The sequence below is a fragment of the Saimiri boliviensis genome, chromosome 1 (genome assembly GCF_048565385.1).
Source record: "Saimiri boliviensis isolate mSaiBol1 chromosome 1, mSaiBol1.pri, whole genome shotgun sequence".
Taxonomy (NCBI): Eukaryota; Metazoa; Chordata; class Mammalia; order Primates; family Cebidae; genus Saimiri; species Saimiri boliviensis.
Genome location: NC_133449.1, coordinates 141,751,489 through 141,778,623, shown reverse-complemented (window position 1 = coordinate 141,778,623; position 27,135 = coordinate 141,751,489). Strand labels below are relative to the sequence as shown.

General features: G+C 46.3%; 1 long non-coding RNA gene across 3 annotated transcripts in view; it reads right to left on the bottom strand.

Annotated features, from left to right (window-relative positions):
• The window catches only part of LOC141585594 (uncharacterized), a 52,065-nt gene extending 27,550 nt beyond the window's left edge, over window positions 1-24,515 (bottom strand). Inside the window, exons 1-4 of one of the 3 annotated variants that reach the window (XR_012519146.1) lie at window positions 21,679-24,515; window positions 19,493-19,577; window positions 9,440-9,512; window positions 8,812-9,001 (exon numbers count right to left, since the gene is read on the bottom strand). This is a non-coding gene — a long non-coding RNA (uncharacterized LOC141585594). Of the gene's footprint in view, window positions 1-8,811; window positions 9,002-9,439; window positions 9,513-19,492 lie in introns of all 3 variants that reach the window. The other 2 variants (XR_012519147.1, XR_012519145.1) reach the window with 2 other exon arrangements.
• Between the last annotated feature and the right edge of the window lie 2,620 nt (window positions 24,516-27,135).

Here is a 27,135-nt window from a genome sequence, read left to right as displayed (position 1 = left end):
AGCCTGAGGCAGTAGGAGTGCTTGAGGCCAGGAGATCAAGAACAGCCTGGCAACAGAGTGAAACCTTGTCTCTACAAAAAATACAAAAATTAGTGGGGCATGTTGACATACACTTGCAATCCCAGCTATTTGGCAGGCTGAGGCAGGAGGATCACCTGAGCCCAGGAGTTAGCGACTGCAGTGAGCTCTGACTGTGCCTCTACACTCCAGCTTGGGTGACAGAGCAAGACCCTGTGTCTAAAATAAAAATAAAAAACAAGTTTAACGGCTCTCTCCTTTATTTATGCTAAATAATTATAGGCTATCTCGATTATCCTTGGTCTCTAAAATTATGAAAGTTATTTCTGAAAAATAAGTTATTTTTTAGACATAGGATCTCACTCTCTCTTCCAGGGTGGAGTACAGTGGCTCAGTCACAGCTCAGCTCACTCCAGCCTTGACCTTCCAGGCTCAGGCAATCCTCCCACTTCAGCGTCCTGAGTAGCTGTAACCACAGGCATGCATCACCACGCCTGGCTTCGTTTGGTTTTGTTTTTGAGATGGAGTCTTGCTCTGTTGCCCAGGCTGGAGAGCAGTGGAACGATCTCGGCTCACTGCAGCCTCCACCCACTAGGTTCAAGCGACTTTCCTGCCTTAGCCTCCCTAGTAGCTGGGACTAAAGGCGCCCACCACTACGCTTGGGTAATTTTTATATTTTCAGTAGAGACAAGGTTTCACCATGTTGACCGGCTGGTCTCGAACTCCTGACCTCAGGTGATCCACCTGTCTTGGCCTCCCAAAGTGCTGGGATTACAGGCATAAGCCACTGCACCCGGCCAATTTTTATATTTTTTGTAGAAACGGAGTCTCACAATGTTGCCTAGACTAGTCTTGAACTGCTGAGCTCAAGTGATCCGCCTGCCTCATCCTCCCAAAGGGCTGGGATTACAGGTGTGAGCCACTGTACCCGGCCTAAAGAATTATTGCTAAAGAACATTTTGAATGAGAAGACAGAAATAGGTAGGATCGGATTTTATTTTGAAGGTAATAATTGTAAAACATTTTGGAGTCCCCATATTGATATGCATAAATGAAATGGGATAATTTTTAATCTGTAATTCCAGGGAGTTCAGAACAAATGCCTGTGGCTAAAATATCAGTGATCTGAGTTGATTTTTTTTTAATCTGGGCTTAACACCTCAGCGACAGTTTCAGTGGGTCAAGACTGCTCTTGACAATGGCTGTCATCCTCAGAGGAGAAAAGCATCATATTCTCACCAAGACTTCATTAGAAATCTGGGTTCTATTAATACTATTACTTTCTTCCCCAAAGGCAAGAAAATCTTGGGATTACAATTCATGATTCTCATTGTAGAGTATCTGGTAGGTTAGAATTACTCTTTCATTGTTTTGCTCCTGTCTTTTTTTAAATTTTTTTTTCAAGAAGGAGTCTTGCTCTGTTACCTGGGCTGGAGTACAGTGGTGTGATCTCAGCTTACTGCAGCCTCAACCTCCCAGGTTCAGGCAATTCTCCTTCCTCAGCCTCCCAAGTAGCTGGGACTACAGGCACATGCCAGCCACCATATCTGGCTAATTTTTGTGTTTTTTGTAGAGATGGGATCTCGTTGTGTTGCTCAGACTGGTCTCAAACTCCTGGACTCAAGCGATCCACCTACCTCAGCCCCTCAAAGTGCTGAGATTACAGGCATGAACCACTGTGCCTGACCCAAAATTTCCTTTATTCACTCATCAGCTGATGGACATTTGGGTTGTTATCATCTTTTGGCTATTATGAATAATGCTGCTATGAACATTCAGGTGCCAGTTTTCATGTGGACTTTATTTTTTGAGACGGAGTCTCACTCTGTGGCCCAGGCTAGAGTGCAGTGGCATGATCTTGGCTCAGTGCAACCTCTGCCTCCAGGTTCAAGCAATTCTCCTGCCTCAGCCTCCCGAGTAGCTGGGATTATAGGTGTGCGGCACCATGCGCAGCTAATTTTTGTATTTTAGTTGAGATGGGGTTTCACCATGTTGGCCAGGCTGGTCTCGAACTCCTGACTTCAAGTGATCCACCTGCCTCAGCCTCCCAAAATGCTGGGATCACAGGCACAAGCCACCGCACCCAGCTGACACGTTTTCATTTCTCTTGAGCATGTGCCTAGGAGTGGAATTTCTGGGTCATGTGCCTCTTTATACTTTTTTCTTTTTCTTTTTGAGACACAGTCTTGTTCTGTCACCCAGGCTGGAGTGCAGTGGCTCGATCTCAGCTAACTGCAACCTCCACCTCCTGGGTTCAAGTGATTCTCCTCTCTCAGCCTTCCAAGTAACTGGGATTACAGTCATGCACCACTACGCCTAACTAGTTTTTATATTTTAAGTAGAAAAGGGGTTTCACTATGTTGGCCAAGCTGGCCTCAAACTCCTGACCTCAAGCAATCTGCCCTCCCTGGCCTCTCAGAGTGCTGGAATTACTGGCATGAGCCACCACGCCTGACCTCTCTTTATACTTTTCAAGAGAATCATATCAATTACCTATTGTTATATAGAAAATTGCCCCAAAACTTTATGGTTTAAGATAACAATAATTGGCCGGGCCCGGTGGCTCAAGCCTGTAATCCCAGCACTTTGGGAGGCCGAGGCGGGTGGATCACGAGGTTAAGAGATCGAGACCAACCTGGTCAACATGGTGAAACCCCGTCTCCACTAAAAATACAAAAAATCAGCTGGGCATGGTGGCACGTGCCTGTAATCCCAGCTACTCAGGAGGCTGAGGCAGGAGAATTGAACCCGGGAGGCGGAGGTTGCGGTGAGCCGAGATCGCGCCATTGCACTCCAGCCTGGGTAACAAGAGCAAAACTCCGTCTAAAAAAAAAAAAAAAAAAAAAAGATAACAATAATTATTATTGCTCACAGTTTCTGAGGGTCAGGGGTTTGAAGCCCTCCACCTTGCTTGTTAGGTTGCAGTCAGATGCTGATCAGGGTGGCAAGGATCTGAAGGCTTAGCCTGGAGCTGGAGGATCCACATCAAAGGTGGTTCACTCACATGGCTGGCAAGTTGGTGCCAGCTATTTGCTGGGGGCCTCGGGTCTGGCCTTATGGACACCTGAGTATGCCCAAAGTACTCAGCTTCCTCCAAAAGAAGCTGGCCAAGGACCGAGTGGAAACTGCATTATCTTTATGACTAAGCCTCAGATGTCACCCCCAGTCACTGTCACCCTATTGTATTGTTCATGTATGCCAGCCCTGATTCATAGGAAGGGGATTACAGGAAGAGTGGATACCAGGGGAGGTGGGGATCAGCAGGGACTGTCTTGGTGTCCCATGTAAGAACTAACCAAGCCCAACCTTGCTTAGCTTCCAAGAAAAGATGAGATCAGGTACATTCAGGGTGGTATGGCTATAGACAGGAATCATCCTGGAGGAGGCTGGCTGATTTGAAATAGGTTGATTTTAAGGCTCTGTTCTTTCTCTTTATTGAGATGGAGTCCCACTCAGTCACCAAGCTGGAATGCAGTGGCACGATCTCGGCTCACTGCAACCTCTGCCTCCCAGGTTCAAGTGATCCTCCTGCCTCAGCCTGGGACCACAGGCACACACCACCACACCCAGCTAATTTTTTGTATTTTTAGTAGAGACGGGGTTTCACCGTGTTGGCCAGGATAGTCTCGATATCTTGACTTCATGACCCGCTTGCCTCAGCCTCCCAAAGTGCTGGGATTACAGGTGTGAGCTACCGTGCCTGGCCCAAGGCTCTGTTCTCTTATTCCTGAGGAGATAATCCAAATGTATACACCTCAGGTTGGAGATCCAAAATTATGTGTCTGCTGTGTGCCTGTAATCCCAGCTCTTTGGGAAGTCAAGGCAGGAGAATCACTTGAGCCCAGGAGGCCAAAACCAAGCTGGGAAACAGAGATCTCATCTCTTATTAAAAAAAAAAAAAAGGTTTACTTTTTTTTACTTTTTTTTTTTTTTTTAAATTATGTGTCAAAGTTAGCCAAGTCCTGACAGCAGGATATGTCAGGATGTGTGGTTTGCTTCCTCTTCTTGGTGAATTGAATGGCCTGCAGTGGAAATTCCTAGCTCTCCTGCTGGGGAACTTGAGGAGAAATTGAACCTTAGTGCTATGTAATAGAAATAAGAGGCCAGGCATGGTGGCTCATGCCTGTAACCCCAGCACTTTGGGAGGCCAAAGTGAGTGGATCACAAGATCAGGAGTTCAAGACCAGCCTGGCCAGCATGGTGAAACCCGTCTCTACTAAAAATAAAAAAAAGTTAGCCTGGTATGGTGGCACACACCTGTAGTCCCAGCTACTTGGGAGGTTGAGATGGGAGAATCACTTGACCTTGGGACTTGGAGGTTGCAGTGAGCTGAGAGCACACCATTGCACTCCAGCCTGGGCGACAGAGCAAGACTCCCTCAAAAAAGAAAGAGAGAAATAAAAGAAAAAGACAAGAGAAAGAGAGAGAAAAAGAAAGAGAAAAGGAAGGAAGGAAGGAATAAAGGAAGGAAAGAAGGGAGGGAGGGAGGGAAAGGAAGGGAAAGGAAAGGAAAGGAAAGGAAGAAAGAAAGAAGGAAAAAGAAAGGAAGGAAAGAAAGAGAAAATGAAGCCCACAGCTGCATGCCGCTCTTGGGCTGACACAGCCTGAAAGAGCCAGCCCTTTGTCTATCTACAGCGGCAAAGCCTTCCTGGAATGTCATTTGAGTTATTCCATCCAGTGGTCCAATCCATTTTCTCTCCTGGCACACTAGCAAGTTATTTACTAAGCATCTACTGTATACCCAACAGCAAATCCCAGGATCATTTCAGACTAGTGTAGATGAATAAGCCACAACTGCCCAGGCGTGACCAAAAGAGATTGTTGTCAAACACACCTGTCCAGAGGCTTCAAAGGCAAGGAACTGAAAAATATTTCTTTCCTTCCCTCCGCCTCCCCGAGTTAGCATTTAGAGAAGTCACAGCCTCAAGAATGCTTTCAGATTTATTTTCATTTAGAAAACTCCCACGGACATGAGTGACAAAGAAAGACTGAGCAACAATTCTAGACGAAAGCAGACTCACAGCACCTGACAACACGTAATGTTCATCCTGGGTTGGATCCTAGACTGGGAAAAAATAGCCGTAAGATACTTGATTGGAAATTGGTGAAATTTGGCATATGAACTATAGATTAGATAGCAGTATTAGGTATTAGATAACAGGATCAAGGTTAACTTTCCTGTATTTTCTAATTATATTTTGGTCATATAATAAAAGATTGTTCTTAGGAAATACACACTAAAAAATTAAGGGGTAAGGCCTGGCGCAGTGGCTCACGCCTGTAATCCCATCACTTTGGGAGGCTGAGGTGGGTGGATCACCTGAGGTCAGGAGTTCAAGACCAGCCTGGCCAACATGGTGAAACCCTGTCTCTACTAAAAATATAAAAATTAGCCAGGCATGGTGGCACATGCCTGTAATCCCAGCTACTCAGTAGGCTGAGGCAGGACAATCACTTGAACTAGAGAGACAGAGGCTGCAATGAGCCGAGATCACGCCACTGCACTCCAGCCTGGGCAACAGAGCGAGACTTCATCTCAAAAAAAAAAAAAAAAAAAAAGACTAAGGGGTCGATAGGTCCACACCTTAACTTTCAAGTTGTTTAGGAAGAAAGTATACACACACACGCACACACATGTTTATGGACAAAAGAAGAGAAAAAGGTAATCCCAGCACTTTGGGAGGCCAGGGCAGGTAGATCACCCAAGGACAGGAGATTGAGACCAGCCCAGCCAATATGGTGAAACCCCATCTCTACTAAAAATGCAAAAATTAGCCGGGCTTGCTGGCGCATGCCTGTAATCCCAGCTGCCTGGGAGGCTGAGGCAAGAGAATCACTTGAACCGGGGAGGTGGAGTTTGCAGTGAGCCAAGATCCCATCATTGCACTCCAACCTGGGCAACAAGAACAAAACTGTCTCAAAAAAAAAAACAAAAACAAAAACAAAAAACAAAAAAAAAAAAAAGAGGAGGGAGAACAAATGCAATAGAACGTTTACTAACGCATCTGAGTGAAAGGAACACAGGAATTCCTTACAGTATTCTATTTGCTGCTTTTATGTAAATTTGAAGTATTTCAAAATAAAAAGTTTTTTTTTTAAATGCAAGGGGGCCAGGTGCATGGCACACACCTGTAATCCCAACACTTTTGGAGGTTGAGGCGGAAGGATCGCTTGAGGCCAAGAGTTTGAGACCAACCTGGGCAATATAGCGAGACTCTGTCTCTATTAAATTAAATTAGAAAGTTTAATTTAAGGACAGGAGAGGCCATGGTGTCATCATTTCTTCACGGAATGTAGAATGGTAAATAGAGGTCGAGGTCAGATGGTTACCCATGTGGCCACACTGCCGCTGTGTCTAGGGAGCTGGAGATGACAACTGTCTGAGTTGACAGCATCTCCTGGCAGCTGTTAGGAACCCCAGTACTACCAAAACTTTGTATTGTCCTTGTGACCCGAGGGTCAGCACCTCAGTCAGTCTCTACTTGTCTCACCCCTACCTTTGATCTGGGGACATCTCAGTGGCTCCCCATGACATCTCAAGATAGGCCATGTCCCCACGCACCCTCTTGCTCTTTAAGATTGAGTACATCCTTCTGTGGAGTTGGGTCCTGGGCCAGAAGGCAGAAACCTTTCCTTCCTCCCCACCCCGACCCCAGTCAGAAGCAGCCTGGTCAGAACACCGTGGTGCAAACCCCCAAGTTTCCAAGAACATCTCAGAGCTGCGGAATTAACCAAATACCTTTGGGTGAGTGGGCCCATGGTTAGAAAGCCCCTCCTCACGATGCCAGAGTCAGAGGTCAAGGCACCCACCCTGATTCCTGGTCCATCGGATGTGGAAGAGGCAGGCGAGAGCTCCATGAACGTAAGAAACAGACCCTCCAGTCAAGGCCCAGAGAACACCCAAGTGCAACGCAAGGGCCCTTTGGCCTCCAGAACTCACAAAATATGAAGTCTATGAAATTGTTTCAATGCCAGCCAAGACTGAGTATTACTGTTTGCCTGCGGGAGCCAACCCACTGCCTTCCAATTACCAGTGAGAGGAAGTGCAAAGGGCACCAGGCCTAGGGTCTTCAAAGAGAAGGAGGTCAGGGAGATCCTGGACAAGAGAAGCAATCACAGAGCCCCCAAGGAGAAGAGCACAAGAATAAGGCCTTTCTAGTTCCCATGAAAGTGGTTACTGGACTCTTACGGCCCCAGGCAAGCCCACAGTCCACACAGCTCCCCTCCTGCAGGGAAAGCCCTTTCTCTTCCAGCCCTCAGGTGTGGAGGGGTCGGATCAGCTGGACACTATTCACAGATGATGATGTTCTCCACTCTCCTGATTCCCAGTGATCAGGCAAATGAATCTCAGACCCTAGCCCATAGCAAATTGTTTCCTTGTTTTGAGACAATTTCACTATTGTTGCTCAGGCTGGAGTGCAATGGTGCAGTCTTGGCTCACTGCAACCTCCATCTCCCAGGTTCAAGCGAATCTCCTCCCTCAGCCTCCCAAGCATCTACAGGCACATGCCACGACGCCCAGTTAATTTTTGTATTTTTAGTAGAGACAGAGTTTAACCATGTTGGCCAGGCTGGTCTGAACTTCTGACCTCTTGGGATTACAGGCCTGAGCCACTGCACCTGGCCAACATTTCTTAGTGCTTGCCAAACACTGTCCCAAGTGCTTTACAGATAGCAATTCATGGAATCCGCCCAATAGTCTCCTATGAACATGGTACTGTTATTATTCCCATTTGACAGATGTGGAAATTGAGGCACAGAGGGGTTACGCAGCATGCCCAAAGTCACTGACCTGGTAAAGAAGGAAGCCAGGATTTGAACCCAGGCATCTGGCTTGAGTCTGGGCTCCTAGCCACTTCCTTAAGCTGGGTCTCCTAGCCTGCTCTACCTGCTGCTTCTAAAAAACCTATCAATGAGGAAATAAACACTCATATTTTTAAAATTATATATACACAGAGATGGATACGGGGGCTTTCAGCACAGCAAACTGATAGACAATGGGAAAAAGGAGTGGGTCTTACAGTTACCTGGTGCACATAATCTCATTCATTCATTCATCCATTCATCCTATTTAGAACTCAAGGGCTACTAGGGGTTAAAATGAGGAGAAATCAGAGAACACTTGAGTTGATGAAATGAAACCCAATCACACAAATCGTGAAATAATTGGGGAAGGGGGGAGTCATGTCCAGTGCGTGATGCTGGCATGAGCAGCAGGGTGGGGTCTGGGAAGGAAGATCTGGCAGGAGAAAGGGAGACGGCCAAACACCAGGGAGCGTTCCCTGACCAGCCCACCCCCACTGCAGGTTGGGGGCCCTTCCCCTGTCCTGCATAACTGACCCCCATCCTTATGTTAGTGTTTCCCACACTGAGTTGAAGTTTCCTATTCGCTCTTCTGTTATTAATTTCTGTATCCCCAGGGATAGACATGGATTCAGTGTTTGTTGAATGACTTTCTGAATGAAAAAGCCTCCAAGGGGGAAAAAAAAGCACGGGTATGCAGAAGGGAGATGAGCAGGCAGGCTCACTTGAGCAGGGCCACTGCAGCGGCTTCTCAAACCCTAATATGCCTAAGAAACTCATGAGGAGCTTGCAGAACTGCAAATCCTGATTCGGGAGATGTGGGAGTGAGGGCCTGACATTCTTCATGTCCAAAGACCTTGCTGGAGATGCCAATACTCCTGGTCTCCAGCCCCCACTTTGAGTAGCAAGACCCTAGATGATCCCCACCCGTCCCCATCCCCAAGAGAAGCTCATTCCACACTAGGAATCCCTCCCCTCCCTCTGCCTCACCTTCCGGAAGCTGCTCATGCAGCCTTAGCCAGCCACTGCTCCCATTTTTCCTCCTCCTTCCCAGAACCAGGTCTGAAGACAATCAGCCTCATCCTTGGTGTTCCCACAAAGTATGTCCACAAAGATGTCCCTGTGGTCAGGGACATCTCCCAGGACTCAGAATCACAGCTGACTTTATCTCCAAGAAGTCCTGCAATGAGAAAGCTTTGTTTAGGAGCTGAGGCTGGTGGGAGGAGGAGGGGAAGGGATGGCTGAGGTAGGGGAGAGACTTGGTGGTCCCATTAATCTTCATCAGCACCTCCGCCCATGCTACTCAAATCTAAGTGATGTCCCAGGTTTGCTACACAATGGTGGCTTTCCTGTCACCCAAATGCCATCCTCAGATCTTCCCCATAAGGCAATTCCAGAGCCACCATTGGAAACAGGCAAGATTTGTCTTTATTTTGGGAGAGGTAGAGGAGGGGAGGCACCGTTTCCCAGTCAGTGACGCTCTGTTCGTTGTAAATCTTCAGGTCCCTCATCCCCAATCTCCTTTCCCTCTCTTCCTTACAGGATCTGTTCTCACCCTGCTAATAAAACCATACCTGAGACTGGGTCACTATAAAGGAAAGAAGTGTAGTTGACTCACAATTCCACATGGCTGGGGAGGCCTCACAATCATGGTGGAACATGATGAAAGAGCAAAGGGATGTCTTACATGGCTGCAGGCAAAAGAGAGAATGAAAACCAAGCGAAAGGCGAAATCTTTATATAACCATTAGACCTTGTGAGAGTTAATCACCAGAACGGCCCGAGAAAGAACAGCACGGGAAAGACCCACCCCCATCATTCAATTAACCTCCCACCAGGTCCCTCAAGATGAGATTCAGGTGGGACACAGTCAAACCATATCAGATCTGATGTCTTTATTTGCACCGAAATGTAAACGATTGATAAGACTGAATTATGTCACCTGTGAAGGCTTGTTATTCTTGGTTTGCTCCCCTCTCCCACCCTCAGATCTATTTTCTGCTCTTCTTTGACCCTGGGAGGCTGACCTCTGGGGACAACATCACCCAGGGCTCCTCACCCTCTGGCTTCCCGTTGGGTTTGGCCAATAGAGGGTCTGCTGGGAGATCTGAGGGCAAGAGGAGAGCACCACTGAGATATTTCCCACCTGCTTCAGCCTGGATCACGGGGCCGTGGATATGTCTCCGCAGCCTCTGTCCCCGGCAGCGCAGCTCTCCTGGGCTCCCTTGAACTCTTCTGCCTGGGTGCTAACAGCTTCCTGCTGTTGCAAGGCTGGGGGTGCCTCACTGTCTCTGCAGATTCCTTTAATCCCGTCCATTTCACTGTAAATAGCTCTTTTACTAATTTTTGTTATTTTTTCCTTCTGCCCCCTCCCCTCACCCCACATTTAAACCCGGTTGAGTTTTTGAGTGTGCCTTCTGTTTCCCACTGGAATCTGACCGATATAGGGTGTTGTGTTTTTATCAGGTACAGGGTCCAGATTTGGCTCAAGCCAAGGAAATGAAGCTCTAATCATAGAATTTGGGGCTAAAGAGAGTCCAAAGAGAGAAGGTATTTTTAAAGGGGAAAGTGTGTGGGTGTTTCTCAGTGCCTTGGAATCCAGCTACAGCAAGGGCTGGAAGTGAGTTTCTCACTGATTTTATTCTCTTCAGCCGCCATGTACTGAGACGCTGCTGTGTTCCAGACACCATGCTCAGGATTGTGAGAACCGAGGACGATCAAAACCAGGCCCTGTGTCCCAGAACCCTGTGCTCGGGACACACCCAACCAGGGCAGGGTGAATGCCCTGGCACGGAATTGAATGTGACAGGCAGCCAAGCAAGGCAAAGCGGGCTGAGATAAGAGCTTAATCACAGTTCAGGCAGAATAGTGGCTGAGCAGCAGATGGAGGCTATGTTCCAACGATGGGGACCTGGGAGGACCTTGGGGCCCAGGAGGAGGTCACACAGGACCCTGGAGGACTGTGAAGCCGGCCTGTCAGTGGACTCAGTGCAAAAACCAGGGCAACCCCTCTCTGTGAACCCCTCAGGGAAGCCTTCTCAAATGCCCAAGCAGTTTTATTTGTTCTTCCCCAATTTGCATGCAAGGGCTTCCCATGCACACACATTGTGCTGGAGCTTTGCAGCTTGAGCTCATTCAGTCCTTCCAATCACACCTGGGGGAGGCCCCATTTGTCCCATTTTATAGCTAAGTAAACTGAGGCACAGCCTCAGCAACTTGTCCAAGATTTTATAAAAAGAACCATGGTTTGAATCCAGACTGCCTTGCTCCAAAATGCACACTCTCAACCACTCTATTATTGCTTTTATTTCTAACTTGCAGGAATAGCAGTGTCTACTACCAGCCAGGAATGGTGCTGAGCACTTTGCATTCAATCCTCACAGCACCCCCATGAGGTAGATCCTAGGATTCTCCACAGTTTCCGGAGGAAGAAACTGACCCACAGTGGGGTGACTTCACTCCCTGAAGGGCCCATACCGGGTAGTGGTGGAGCCATGGTCTGAACCCAGGAGACTCCCAGTTCACGCCCCAAGCCACTGCATTCCTTGAGAGGAGGACCTAAGTTATTCTTTTTAAATAGACCTTCTTTTGTAGGGCCTTTTAGATTTACAGAAAAATTAGTAAGGTAATACAGAGTTTCCATATAACGCATTTCCAGTTTCTACCATTATTAACATCATATATTAATAGGTTACAGTTGTTAAAATTTTCTTTTTCAGACAGAGTCTTGCTCTGTCACCCAGACTGGAGTGCAGTGGCACGATCTCAGCTCTCTGCAACCTCCACCTCCCAGGTTGAAGCGATCTTCCTGCCTCAGCCTCCTGAGTAGCTGGGATCACAGACGCGTGCCACCATGCTCGGCTAATTTGTTTGTATTTTTAGTAGGACATGGGGTTTCACCATATTGGCCAGCCTAGTCTTGAACTCCTGACCTCAGGTGATCCACCTGCCTTGGCCTCCCAAAGTGCTGAGATTACAGGTGTGAGCCACCACACCCGGCCACATTTGTTGTAATTAATGCACCAATATTGGTACATCTTTATTAACTGAAGTTCCTACTTTGTTCACATTGTCTTAGTTTACCTAATGCCCTGTTTGTGTTCCAGGTCCCATCAGGATAATATAGGACATTGCATTATCACATCTCTCTCTCTGTCTCTCTCTCTTTTTTTTTTTTTTTTGATATGGAGTCTTGCTCTAGTCGCCCAGGCTGGAGTGCAATGGCATGATCTCAGCTTACTGCAACCTCTGCCTCCTGGGTTCAAGTGATTCTCCTGCCTCAGTCTCCCAAGTAGCTGGGATTAAAGGTGTGTGCCACCACATCTCGCTAATTTTTATATTTTTAGTAGAGATGGGGTTTCGCCGTGTTGGCTAGGCTAGTCTCGAACTCCTGACCTCAAGTGATCCACCCACCACGGCTTCACATTGTCGTATCTCTTTAGGCTCCTCTTGGCTATGACAATTTATCACATTTTCCTTGTTTTCTTTTTTTTTTTTTTTTTTTGAGACGGAGTTTCACTCTTGTTACCCAGGCTGGAGTGCAATGGCGCGATCTCGGCTCACCGCAACCTCCGCCTCCTGGGTTCAGGCAATTCTTCTGCCTCAGCCTCCTGAGTAGCTGGGATTACAGGCACGCACCACCATGCCCAGCTAATTTTTTGTATTTTTTTTTTTTAGTAGAGACGGGGTTTCACCATGTTGACCAGGATGGTCTCGATCTCTTGACCTCGTGATCCACCCGCCTCGGCCTCCCAAAGTGCTGGGAGTACAGGCTTGAGCCACCGCGCCCGGCCCACTTTCCTTGTTTTCGATCATCTTGACAATGTTTTAAATTGTGGTAAAATATATGTAACATAAAAATTATCATCTTAACCACTTTTAAGTGCACAGTTCAGTTGTGTTAAATGTATTTACATCGTTGTGAGTCAGATCTCCAGAATTTTTGCATCTTGCAGAATGGAAACTCTATACCTATTAAACAACAACTTCCCATTACCCTTCCCCTAAGCTCCTGATCACCATTTTACTTTATGTTTCTATGCATTTGACTATTTTAGATACCTCATGTAAGTGAAATCATATAATATTTGTCTCTTTGTGACCAGGTTATTTCACCTAGCATAGCATCTTCAAGTTTCACCCATGCCATAGCATGTACCAGAATTTCTTTCATTTTTAAGGCTGAATAACATTTCACTGAATGGATATATACCATATTTTGTTTATCTATTCATTTGTTGATGGGCATCTGGGTGATACTACCTTCTGGCCATTGCGAATAGTACTGCCGTGAACATGGACGTACCAATATCTCTTTCAGACCCTCCTTTCATTTCTTTCTTTTTTTTTTAAGATGGGGTTTCACCATGATGGCCAGGCTGGTCTTGAACTCCTGACCTCAGGTGATCCACCCACCTCGGCCTCCCAAAGTGCTAGGATTACAGGCTTGAGCCACCGCACCTGGCCCTCCTTTCATTTCTTTGAGATATATACTCAGAAGTGGGATTGCTGGACCATATTGTATTTATATTTTAATTTTTTTTTTCTGAGATGGAGTCTCAACTCTGTCACCTGAGCTGGAGTGCAGTCGTGCAATCTCAGCTCACTGCAACCTCTACCTCCCAGGTTCAAGTGATTCTCCTGCCTCGGTCTCCTGAGTAGCTGGGATTACAGGCACCTGCCACTACACCCAGCTAATTTTTTGCATTTTTAGTAGAGATGGAGTTTCACAATTTTGGCCAGGCTGGTCTCAAACTCCTGACCTCATGAATTGCCCACCTCAGTCTCCCAAGGTGCTGGGATTACAGGTGTGGGCCACCGTGCTGGCCTCTATCTTTAATTTTTTTAGGAATCATAATAACATTTTCCACAGTGGCTGCACCATGTAACATTCCCACCAACAGTGAGCAAGTGTTCAGTTTCTCCATACTCTCATCAACACTTGCAATTTTCTGGGTTTTTCTTGATGGTAGCCATCTTAATGGGAGCAACATGGCATCTTGTGGTCTTGATTTGCACTTTCCCAGTTGCTGGGAAGATGAGCATCTTTTCATACGTGTGCTTGTTGGCCATTTGTATATCTTTATGTCTTCATTGGGGAAAAGTCTGCTCAAGTCCTTTGCCTGTTTTTTAATGAGGTTAATTTTTTGTTACTCAGTTGTAGGAGTTCCTTACATATTCTAGATATTCACCCCTTATCAGACACAGTCATATGTCACTTGATGGGAATATGTTATGAGAAACAAGTCATTATGCAATTTTGTAACTGATTGTGCAAACATCACAGAGTGTACTTACACAAACCTAGATGGCGTATATATTTTTATATACATATATTATGCAAAACCAGGTGTCCCAGCACCAGTACTAAACATCAGTCTTTTCCCTTACTGGACCTTCAATGCCAATATCAAGTGCCATATATCAGGTTTCTTTTCTTTTCTTTTTTTTGAGATGGAGTTTCACTCTTGTCACCCAGGTTGGAGTACAGTGACGCAATCTCGACTCACTGCCACTTCTGCCTTCTGAGTTAAAGTGATTCTCCAGCCTCAGCCTCCTGAGTAGCTGGGATTACAGGTGCCCACCACCACGCCTGACTTTTTTTTCTTTTTTTTCAGTAGAGACGGGGTTTTGCCATGTTGGCCAGGCTGGTCTCAAACTCCAGGCCTCAGGTGCTCAGCATGCCTTGACCTCCTAAAGTGTTGGGATTACAGGTGTAAGCCACCATGCCCAGTCCATATATCAGGTGGTTTCGATTTGTGTTCCATTATAATCTCACAGGACCACTGTTTTATATTCTGTCATTATTTGAAACATTTTTATACTGCCATGACTGTATTATTTGCAAAGATTTTCTCATGTTCCAAAGCTGCCTTTTCACATTATTAACTGTGTCCTCTGATGTACAACCACCTTGACAGGTTTGAAGAGTACTGCTCAGGTACACTGTAGGCCCCTCTGTTTGAACTGGTCTGACTTATTCTCACTATTAGACTGAGCTTATGGGTTTGGGGGAGGAAGACCACAGAGGTCAATTGCTGTTTTCATCCCTTCATATGAAGGGTACATACTATCCACATGATCTGTGACTTTGATGTTGACCTTGATTGCCTGGCTGAGGTGGAATTAGGTTTCCACATTGTAAAGTTACTCTTTCAACCTGCCCCCATCCTTTTCCATATACCTTTCTCTTTGAAAGGAAGTTGCAGCCTTTGTGATTTCTCCAGACCAAACACACCCTTATGCATAGTCCCTTTATTAAACTTTTCTCAAATTACCTACTGGGACCCTGACTACAATACAAACACATAACAAATTTCATAAAAGCCTTTTTGTGGACATAGGCTTTTCTCTTGGATAAATATCTTTAAAAAATTTTTTTTAGTCACAGGCTCGCTCTCTCTATCACCAGGCTGGAGTACAGTGGCACAATCATAGCTCACTGCAGCCTCCAACTCCTGGGCTCAAGCAATCCTCCTGCCTCAGCCTTAGAAAGTGCTGGGACTACAGGCTCAAGCCCTGATACCCAGCCTAAATACCAGTAGATATTCTGCCCAGCCTAAATACTGCTGCTTAGCACCTTGTGATCACTCAAAAAAACAAAAAAAAAAATTTTTTTTTGAGATGGAGTCTTGCTCTGTTGCCCAGGCTGGAGCACAATGGCATGATCTCAGCTCACTGCAACCTCCGCCTCTCTGGTTCAAGTGATTCTCCCACCTCAGCCTCTCGAGTAGCTGGGATTCCAGTGCCCGCCACCACGCCTAGCTAATTTTTGTATTTTTAGTAGAGACGGAGTTTCACCATGTTGTCCAGGCTGGTCTCGAACTCCTGACCTCAGGTGATCCACCCACCTTAGCCTCCCAAAGTCCTGGGATTACAGGTGTGAGCCACCGCACCCAGCCCACTCAAAAAATTTTTGAGGGAGTGTATATTCAGGGCACTCGAATCCATGTTCCCAGGAACTAATACAAAACAATAAAAAACCAAAATGTGTGATGAGACTGAGTCACAGAACTAAAAGCTGCTAGGTCCATAAGCGTTTCACAGACTAGAGTACAACAATTTCCAAAGTTGGGCATGGACCAGAGATGGTAGCTCACACCTGTAATCTCAGTGCTTGGGAGGCCAAGACAGGAGAATCACTTGAGTCCAGGAGGCATCAGTGAGTCCTGATTGCACCATTGCACTCCAGCGACCCTGCCTCAAAAAAAAAACAACAAACAAACTTGAGCATGTAAGCCAATGGTAAATGTTGAATAAAAGGGAAGAAAATCTGAGGTAGACAGTGATTAAGTTAAGAGTTTTGCAAAAAGGACAGGCTTTGAAGAAGAACCAATATGTGGGGACAACCAGTAAGTAATAGGCTTCTTCCTGCAAGTGACAGAGACTTCTGGCTGGGCACAGTGGCTCACGCCTGTAATCCCAGCACTTTGGAAGCTAGATACCTTGAGGTCAGGCGTTCAAGACCAGCTTGACCAATATGGTGAAACCCTGTCTCTATTAAAAATACAAAAAAATTAGCCAGGCATGGTGGCAGGCAGGTGGAGGTTGCAGTGAGCTGAGATTGTGCCACTGCACTCTATCCTGGGTGAGAGAGTGAGATTCTGTCTCAAAAAAAAGGCAGCTGGGCACGGTGGCTCACACCTTTAATCCCAGCACTTTAGGAGGCTGAGGCAGGCGGATCACGAGGTCGGGAGTTCGAAACCAGCCTGACCAAACTGGTGAAACCCGTTCTCTACCAAAAATACAAAAATTAGCTGGGTATGGTGGTGCATGCCTGTAGTCCCAGCTACTCAGGAGGCTGAGCATCAGAATCTCCTGAACACAGGAGGCAGAGGTTGCAGTGAGCCAAGATCACACCAAGTACTCTGGCCTGGCGACAGAGCGAGACAAAAAAAAGAAAGAAAGAAGAAAGAGAGAGACACCTCTCCCATGCCGGCCAGACGGGGAGTCCTGGAGGGAGTCCCTGCTGGTGCCACAGCTGAGGGCCCTGTGGGCAGGGAGGCCCAACTAGAGCAAAGATGACGATGCCCCGGGTTTGTTGCAGTAAGATTTTTCATGATGTTTTATATCTTGTTGGGGAGCATTAATACCCTTTGGTTTTCCCTCTTGAAATACACTCCTGAATTGCCACACCGAGAGTTTGTCCTGGCCAGGAGACAATCAGGCAGTATTTTCTCCTTGGCTCTGGAAGATATTTGCGTGTTGTCGGAAACTAGGTTTTGGCCACTCACTAGCCGTGTGCGTCTTTGTCTCTAAAGTTCCTTCCAGCTTTGAAATGTTACAACACAACAACTATACTTCTTTTTTTTTTTTTTTTTTTTTTTTTTTGAGACAGAATCTCAGTCTTTTTGCCCAGGCTGGAGTGAAACAACACAATCTCAGCTCACTGCAACCTCCTGGGTTCAAGCAATTCTCCTGTAATCCTAACTAGGATTACAGATGCCTACTACCACACCCGGCTAATTTTTTTGTATTTTTAGTGGAGACAGTTTCACCATGTTGGCCAGGCTGGTCTCGAACTCCTGACCTCAGGTGATCTGCCTGCCTCAACCTCCCAAAGTGCTGGGATTACCGGCATGAGCCACCGCACCTGGCCAACAACTATACTTCTTCAATACATGTTTTTTCTTATTACAAAAGTATACGTGTTCACCATAGAAAGTTCGAAAATATAAACAAAGGTGAAGATGAAAATATAAAATCACTCATAATTTCACCACCCAGTGCTAATTCTTAACAGTCACTCAATCATTTAACTGATCTTTATTGAGCGTCCGCCATGGACTGAGCAATTTGAAATAGATCTTTCTAGCCTATTTACATTTTAGTGAAAGCCTCCTGCTTTGTAACCTGCCTTTCACTTATTTTTTTATTTTTTATTTTTGAGACAGGGTCTTTCTCTGTCCCCCAGGCTGGAATGCTATGGTGCCATCATGGCTCACTGCAACTTCCGCCTCCCCGGGCTCAAGTGATCCTCCCACCTCAGCGTCCAAAGTAGTTGGGACCACAGGCACTCTCCACCATCCCTGGAAATTTTTTTTTTTTTTTTTGAGACGGAGTTTCACTCTTGTTACCCAGGCTGGAGTGCAATGGCGCGATCTCGGCTCACCGCAACCTCCGCCTCCTGGGCTCAGGCAATTCTCCTGCCTCAGCCTCCTGAGTAGCTGGGATTACAGGCACGCGCCACCATGCCCAGCTAATTTTTTGTATATTTAGTAGAGACGGGGTTTCACCATGTTGACCAGGATGGTCTCGATCTCTTGACCTCGTGATCCACCCTCCTCGGCCTCCCAAAGTGCTGGGATTACAGGCTTGAGCCACCGCGCCCGGCCCATCCCTGGAAAATTTTTTATGTTTTTGTAGGGACACGGTCTCATCACGTTGCCCAGGCTGGTCTTGAACTCCTGAGCTCAAGCGATCCTCCTACATGCCTCCCGAAGTGCTGGGATTTCAGGCGTGAGCTGGCTGTACCCTGCCTTTTACTTAATAGACAGTTGAGAACATATTCCCACATTAGTAACTGTTTTCCTACAACATTCCAGTTTTTTGTGTTAATAAATGCTCTCAGAGCTCAATTTTGAGCAAAGTCATAATCATTTATTTTTTCTTTTAGAGACAGGGTCTTACTCTGTCACTCAGGCTGGAGTGCAGTGGTGTAGTCACAGCTAACTGTGGCCTCAAACTCCTGGGCTCGAAGGATCCTCTCACCTCAGCCCCCTGAGTAGCTGGGATTACAGACACGTACCACCATGCCTGGCTAATTTCTGTATGTTTTGTAGAGACAGGGTCTGTATTGACCAGGCTAGTTTCAAATTCCTGGCCTCAAGGTATCCACTCACCTTGGCCTCTCAGATCACAGGCGCCTGGCTGCATTTCTTTAGGATAATTCCTACATGTCCTAGGTTAATCAGTAATCACACCGACGAGGCTTTTGGGAGGCACTGCCAAAATGCTTGTGTCTCCAGCTTTCCTTACATCCTTCCGCTCACACACACGAACAGAAAAGGCCTGAACTGTTTTGTCTGTTTCAGCATGCGCTAGCCACACATAGCTTTATATATTTAAGTTAAAATTAATTTAAAAAATAAAAATACCAAGGCAGGCAAATCCCCTGAGGTCAGGCTTTTGAGACCAGCCTGGCCAACATGGTGAAATCCTGTCTCTACTAAAAATACAAAAGTTCGCCATGTGTGGTGGTGGACACCTGTAATCCCAGCTCCTCTGGAGGCTGAGACAAGAAAATCACTTGAACCCAGTGGGCAGAGGTCGCAATGAGCCAAGATCACACCACTGCACTCCAGCCTGGGTGACAAGAGTGAAACTCTGTCTCAAAAAAATAAATAAATGAAAACGAATAAAATAAAAATAAATTCAGCTCTCCTATTTCACTAGCCGCATTGCAAGTGTGCAATAAACATATGTAGCTAGTAGTTACTATGATTGACAGCACAGAAAGCATTTCCATCATCACAGAAAGTTCTATCCAATAGCACTTTTCCAGAATAATGTTTAGTTGATGTGAATCATTGTTATTTTGAGGTGGAGAGATTTGGAGTGATTTTCTTTATATTGCATTTCTTGACTCCTTTATAATGGCATTTATCAATTATTACTCTATATATGCACACATATATATAATGTTGAAAAGCCCTTCTCACAAAGGTTGTACCTTATATCCACTAGGCACTGGTAGACATGTTTAATTCTTCAGAGCCTTTACGTCTGGTCATCGGGCTTGAATTCTAACTTTCTTCCTAGAGATAGAGCACAATAGAGATGTATTAAGATTCTCAGCCAGGTGCAGTGGCTCACACCTGTAATTTCAACATTTTAGAAGGCCAAGGCGGGAGGACCACTTGAGGCCAGGACTTTGAAACCAACCTGGGCAACATAGCAAGGCACCCCTCTCTACAAAAAAATTTTAAATGTGCTGGGTGTGGTGGCTTGTGACCGTCGTCCCAGCAACTCTCGAGGCTGAGAAAGGAGGACTGCTTGAGCTGAGGAGGTTGAGGCTGCAGTGAGCTATGATCACACCACTGCACTCTAGCCTGGGCGACAGAGTGACCCTCATCTCTGAAAAAAAATAAGAAAAGAAAGAAAGAAAGAAACTCTATGCAAATTTACTTACATTTGCATAAAGAAATTCCAGAAGGAAACACAGATAATTAGTAAATTAGTTACCTATGGCAGGGGGAATGAGTATCTAGGCAGAAGAAGACAAAAGTGGGGGGCAGATTTTGCATGGGAATGTATTGCCTATTTTTAAAAATTAAAAATAAAATTTGAAATGTATGGTTTTTTTTTTTTTGAGATGGAGTCTCACTGTGTCACCCAGGCTGAAGTGCAGTGACAATATCTCAGCTCACTGCAACCTCCACCTTCCCGGTTCAAGTGATTCTCCTGCCTCAGCCTCCTGAGCAGCTGGGACTACAGGCGCACACCACCATGCTCAGCTGATTTTGTATTTCTAGTACAGACAAGATTTCACCATGTTGGCCAGGCTGCTCTTGAATTCCTGGCCTCATGTGATCCGCCTGCCTCAACTTTCCAAAGAGTTGGGATTATAGGCGTGAGCCACCTCAGCTGGCCATATTTTATATTTTAAATTATATAAATAGCATACAGTTGTTAATTTAAATAAATTCTGGCAGGTGCGGTGGCTCACACCTGTAATCCCAGCACTTTGGGAAGCTGGGGCGGGTGAATCACGAGGTCAGAAGTCTGAGACCAGCTGGCCAACATGGTGAAACCCCATCTCTACTAAAAATACAAAAAAATTAGCTGAGCATAGAGGCTGCTGCCTGTAATCTCAGGTACTCGGGAGGCTGAGGCAGGAGATTGGTTGAACCCGAGAAGCAGAGGTTCCAGTGAACCGAGATGGTGCCACTGCTGTCCAGCCCTGGTGACAAAGTGAGACTCCGTCTCAAAAAATAAATATACAATAATTTTAACAGTTTTTTTAAATAAAAAATATAAAAACTAAGGGTAGACAGTGACATTGCTTTCCCTGAAGATTATTATTGACTTGCGAGGATCCTTCCAGATTTGGTCTGTTATGGGCAATCACATTAGTAACTTTATGATGTAAGCAAGATCATAGATGTCTGTGCTGGGCGCTGTGCTTTTTGTTAATAGCACCACCTCTTAGACATTTTACCATGTCTGTGTGCCTTGGTTCTTTCACTAGACGTCACCAGAGTCCTGCCTCCCTTCCTGCTGAGGAGGGCTGGACCAGGGGGCCTTTTTCTCTCACACGGCAGGTGGTCCTTGACGGCACACCACCTCTCATTTGAAACCCCGGTATCAGGCTGTTTCCAGGTGACGGCAGAGCTGGCGTCAGTGGATCCACCCACGCTGCCAGCCAGGTCTGGGGGCGGAGTTGCCTCACTGACCTGGCAGAGGCTGTTCCTCCCGGCCATCTCCCTGCCTCCGGTATCTCCTTGCTCGCACCTTTCCAAGGAATGGGTGTGGTGTGAGCAAGGCGCACTGGCAGAGCACTGGGTGGTGTCTGGGTGTCGGAGGGAGAGATGTGGACCTGAGTCACCTAGAGGTTCCTCTCTCCTCCACACAGTCGGCAACCACAATTGATTGTTGTTTTTGTTTTTTCCTTTTTGTGGAGAATGGGGTCTCCCTTTGCCATCCAGGCTAGTTTCAAACTCATGGGCTCCAGCAATCCTCCCTCCCTGGCCTTCTTAAGTGTGGGATTGCAGGCGTGAGCCGCGGCGCCTGGCACAGCAGCACTTTTACTTATTCCTTTCCTTTCCCCGCCAAACTATTCCAGCCCCAACCTTGCTGGACACGTTCCTAAACCTTCCTTAGCTCCCTGCATTTCTGTGATGGGTTTGCCACACTGACCTTGGAGATCCACTCCCGACTCCTTCGCGGGGTGCATCGCTGCTCACGCCTTCCACAGGCAGCGGAGGAGAGTGAGTAAGGTGCATTTCCAGAGCCTGCACGGGCCTGGGGTGGGCGGGGGAGGTAGGCAGGGACACAGAGGCTGAGTCACCTTCAGGTGTCTCTGATGCTCTTGGAATTCACCACCCAGCACCTGGACCAAATGGAGACCCTCTAGTTCAGAACTTCATTCGGGAGGGTAGTGGGCCTGTCCCCTCACTGGGAGGCCCAGTAACTGATGGAGCTTCAATGTCTGTGCTCCTGGGCCTACTGGACCAGAATATATAAATCCTTAGAGACAGAGAGAGATCAGTGATCATCAGGCACCGGGGCTGGGGAATCAGGAGTGACTATTAATGGGTATGGTACGGAGGTTCTTTTCTCTTTGAAAATATTCTGGAATCAGTGGAATTAGATGGTATCTCTGTGAATACCCTAAAAACCACTGAACTGTACACTTTAAAAGGGCAAATTTTATGGAATGTGAATTGAATCTCAATAAAAAATTTAGAGGGCTGTGCATGTATTGAGAATTAATTTATATACAATAAGATGTACCCACTTAAATGTAGAGTTCGATGCTTTTTGTTTTTTTGTTTTTTTGAGACTGAGTCTTACTCTGTCGCCCAGGCTGGAGTGCAGTGGTGTGATTTTGGTTCACTGCAACCTGTGCCTCTAGGGTTCAACCAATTCTCTGCCTCAGCCTCCTGAGTAGCTGGGATTATAGGTGCCAGCTAATTTTTGTATTTTTAGTAGAGACAGGGTTTCACCATTTTGGCCAGGCTGGTCTTGAACTCCTGACCTTGTGATCTGCCCACTTCCCAAAGTGCTGAGATTACAGGCGTGAGTTGCCACGCCTGGCTGAGTTCAATGGTTTTTAAAACATATACCCATGTCACCACCACCCCAATCAAAATATGAAATCTCTCTGTCATTCCAAAAATTTCCCTGTGCCCCTTCAGCCTGTTTTTAATCGACTAGAATAGAAAATATCTAATGTCATCACACATATGACATGTGTCATAAAACTTGCATTTCCTTTATATTTAAAGACACACACACAAACACATTATAAGGGTTGTGATGTGAGTGTCAGTCTAAAGAATGTGAAAGTCCCTGTTGAAACACAAAGTATTATGCAAGGCATTGGGGGTAGTTGAAAAAATGTGATGTACTCATTCTGTGTGCTGTGATGAGCCCAGGCTCTGTGCAAAACACTTACGTGCAGAATTTCATTTAACCTCCACAGATCCTTTCCACAGTGCAGCCCATCATGTCCGTTCTCCAAGTAAGGAAACCAAAGCTTTGTACCTAGAAGCTAGAGCTGTCTGATTACAAAATGTACTGTTCTATTTTTATTTTATTTTATTTTATTTTATTTATTTATTGAGATGGATTTTCACTCTTGTTGCCCAGGCTGGAGTGCAATGGCACAATCTCGGCTCACCACAACCTCCACCTCCTGGGTTCAGGCAATTCTCCTGCCTCAGCCTCCCGAGTAGCTGGGACTACAGGCAAGCGCCACCATGCCCAGCTAATTTTTGTATTTTTAGTAGAGATGGGGTTTCACCATGTTGACCAGGATGGTCTTGATCTCTTGACCTCGTGATGCCCCCACCTCAGCCTCCCAAAGTGCTGGGATTATAGGCGTGAGCCACTGCTCCCGGCCTAATTTTATTTTTTATTTAATTTTATTTCTTTATTTATTTATTTTAGAGACAGAGTCTTGCCCTGTCACCTAGGCTGGAGTGCAATGGTATGATCTCGGCTCACTGTAACCTCTGCCTCCCGGGTTTAAGTGATTCTGCTGCCTTAGCTTCCTGAGTAGCTGGAATTGTTGGCATGCAGCACCACGCCTGGCTGATTTTTTGTATCTTCAGCAGAGACAGGGTTTCACCATGTTGGCCAGGCTGGTCTTGAACTCCTGACCTCGTGATCCGCCCGCCTCAGCCTCCCAAAGTGCTGGGATTACAGGCTTGGGCCACCAAGCCCGGCCTTATTTTTATTTATTTTTTTAAAAAACAGTCTCACTCTGTCATCCAGGCTGGAGTGCAGTGGCACGATCATAGCTCACTACAGCCTCAAACTCCTGGGTTCAAGTTATCCTGCCTCAGCCTCCTGAGTAGCAAGATGGCATGCACCATCTTGCCCAGGTAAGTTTTCTGGTTTTTTTTTTGTTGTTGTTGTTGTTGTTTTGAGAATGTTACACCAGCTGATCTCAAACTCCTGGGATCAAGCAGTCATCCCACCTCAACCTCCCAAAGTGCTGGGATTACAGGCATGAGCCACTGTACCTGGCCTCAAATGTGCTGTTCTTAATGCCTCAGTTTCCTCATTATGGGCTTATAATTCCAGTGGCGATGTCAAATCCTGGAGGAAACAGGCAATATCTATCAGTCAATGTGAGTTAATCTATTCAAACGCAGCAAAAATCATAAGAAAGAAAAAAATAATATTCAGACACATTCCTCCCTGCAAGGAGCTTGCAGTCTGGCAGTAGGTGTACACACTCCCCAGATTACTACAAGCCCCAAAGAGAGGAACACAGTGTCATGTTCTTGTCTGTGACCCTGGGCATGATGAACCTGTTGCTTATACTTGATGGGCTGGCTTTTCCTATGTGCTGTCACTGGGAAGGATGCCCCAGCCTTTCTCTGAGACAGTCCTGGGCAGTCAGGCCAGGTCTAACCTGAAAGACCTACTCCCTTCTGGGTTGCTCTGAGTGACACACATAGTCCTATGGCTGCTGGAGAGATGGGCCAGGGGACTTGCTGGAAACACTAGACAGAGCCCCCCAGAGCCTTCCTACCAAGTAACCAGCTCCAGTAGTAAGGGCAGGATTTACAGCATAGATCTTCTTCATCATGAGGGTCTTGAACCCTCAATGCTGCTCCGTGATCCACTGGTAGCAACCATCAGTCTTTCATTTGGAAAGAGTCAAGGCAGATAGCATGTGTTCACCCTAATTGATTTAAAGAGCCTGTTTATCTCAAGACCCAAACTCCCTCTTTCTCCATTAGATTCTTTGGCGTCATTAAATTTTGACCATTAGGGAAATTTTTTTTTTTTTTTTTTTTTTTTTTGAGACAGGTTCTCTGTCACCCAGGTTAGACTGCAGTGATGTGATCTTGGCATATTGCAAACTCTGCCTCCCAGGCCAAAACTATTCTCGTGCCTTAACATCTCAAGTAGGTGGGATATCCCAAACTGGCCCCACCAGCCAGGAATGATGTGGGAAGAATTGGAATCAGACAGATGTGGGTTTGGATCCTAGTTCTGTCACTTGTTAGCTATGTGACCTTGGGCAATTTACCTAACCTATCTGAACATCAGTTCCCTCATGTCAAGAAAAGAAAGAAAAAAAAATTAAGCTAATAACTTGAACTCTGTAGCGTTACTGCGGGATCAGATGAGATCAGGGTATGCAGTTGGCACTTAATACACATATCAACTCTTCTTTCCTCCTCCTGCCTGCCAAGGAGATTAACTTTCTGCAGGGACAAGATCAGTCAAGCCACTGTCTCTTAAGGAGGATTTTAATGATTTTTAGTTTTTCTCATAGGGCAGGAATAGGAGGCTTCTCAGGTCAACTGAGAAGTGGAGCTGTTTGACCCTCCTAAAATGCATGAAGCTACAGTTTCTATGGGGCTTTAACCACTGTGCGTTTGCAACATATTACATTACAAAGAAAACTGTCTGCATCAGGTGTGTTCACCTGGAAAATGGTCCACCGTCTCTCTATCTGTAGTGCCACGAAAGAGGTCCAAGGCACCACAACCCCACTCGTCCATACCACTCACCAGCCTCTCACCGGTCCCCTGCTTCCATTCTTGCTCCCCAAAATATGCTCCTTTCCACAGAGATCAGTTCTAAAAATGCAAATAGGGCCAGGTGTGGTGGCCCACGCCTATAATCCCAGCATTTTGGAAGGCCACGGCAGGCAGATCACCTGAGGAATTCGAGACCAGCCTGGCCAACATGACAAAACCCCATCTCTATGAAAAAAAAATTTAGCGGCATGTGGTGGCACAGGCTTGTAGTCCCAGCTACTCAGGAGGCTGAGGCAGGAGTATAGCTTGAACCCAGGAGGCGGAGATTACAGTGAGCTGAGACCGCACCACTGCACTCCAGCCTGGGCAACAGAGCAAGAATCCTTCTCAAATAAATAAATAACTTAAATAAATAAGCAAATCGTTTCTACTCTACATTCTCCATTGCTTTCCCATCACCCTTGCAATAAAATCCCAACTCCTTCCCACATCAAGCAAAGCCCAGCATGACCTGGCTTCCGCCTGCCTCTCCCATCTCATCTCTCATTTCCCCCGCCTCACTCTGTGCCGCCCACACATGTTTCTTCTGTTCCTCAAATCAACCAACTTGTTCCAGCCCCCAGAACCTCTGCAGCAGTTCTTTCCTCTGCCTGGAGCTCTTCTTCTCCAAGCGAAGGTTTCAGCTCAAATCCTGCCTTCTTAGAGACACCTCTGATTCTGTTCCTGCCACCGTCACATTGATCATGTTGTCTTATTTTATGTTCATTCTTGCCCTTGTCACTACCTAAAATCATCTGGCGCCTTGTGTGCGTTATTCACCAGGTACACCCCCCGGTGCCTAGAATGCTGCCTGGCACATTGCAGACACACAATATGTGTTTATTTAATCGAGCCCTTTGATTCGTCATTGATGCCTAAGTCAGTGACCTTGAGAATCAAGTCTCTCTTCGTATGAGAGCTCTAACATGTAAGCGTCTAGACAGTCATTTTATTTTTGGTATTTTTGGCAAAGTGAGTTCCTTCTGGAATTTAACAAAACCAAACAACGCCTGTCTCCCTAGAGTCTCATCTGAAGCTGTGCCACCTCGTCTTCAGTCTGCTGAGACTTGCGCTCCCTGGCCCCTCCATCATAAAGAGGGGTGAAGGAGACAAAGATTTTACAAATCCCACTGGAACATTCTAGTGAAAAATGGGAGCGCCACTGGATTGGAGCCTTCCGCCAGAGGCAGCCAGAGCCAGCAAGAGCTTGTGCTCCTCGGTGGGCTGGAAACATGGATTAATTCAGGCAGGAGCCAGGCAAGAAATGCTGGCCCCTGCAGAGTGCTAAAGAGAAGGAATTTTAAGATCCAGACTGAACAGAAAGACGATGTGAGGGGTGGTGGGATTAGGGGTGGTGAAGAGAGGTGGGAAGGACTTACTGCCTGAACCCAAGGGCTCTTAATCTGCTAAGGTTGATATTAAATTTTTCATCTGGGGCCAGGCACAGTGGCTCACCTCTGTAATCCCAGCATTTTGGGAGGCTGAGATAGGAGGATCACTTGAGGCCAGGAGTTAGAGACTAGTCTGGTCAACATGGTGAGATGCTCATCTCTATTTTTAAAATTTTTTTTTTGAGGATTGTTACTCTGTCTCCCAGGAGTGCAATGGC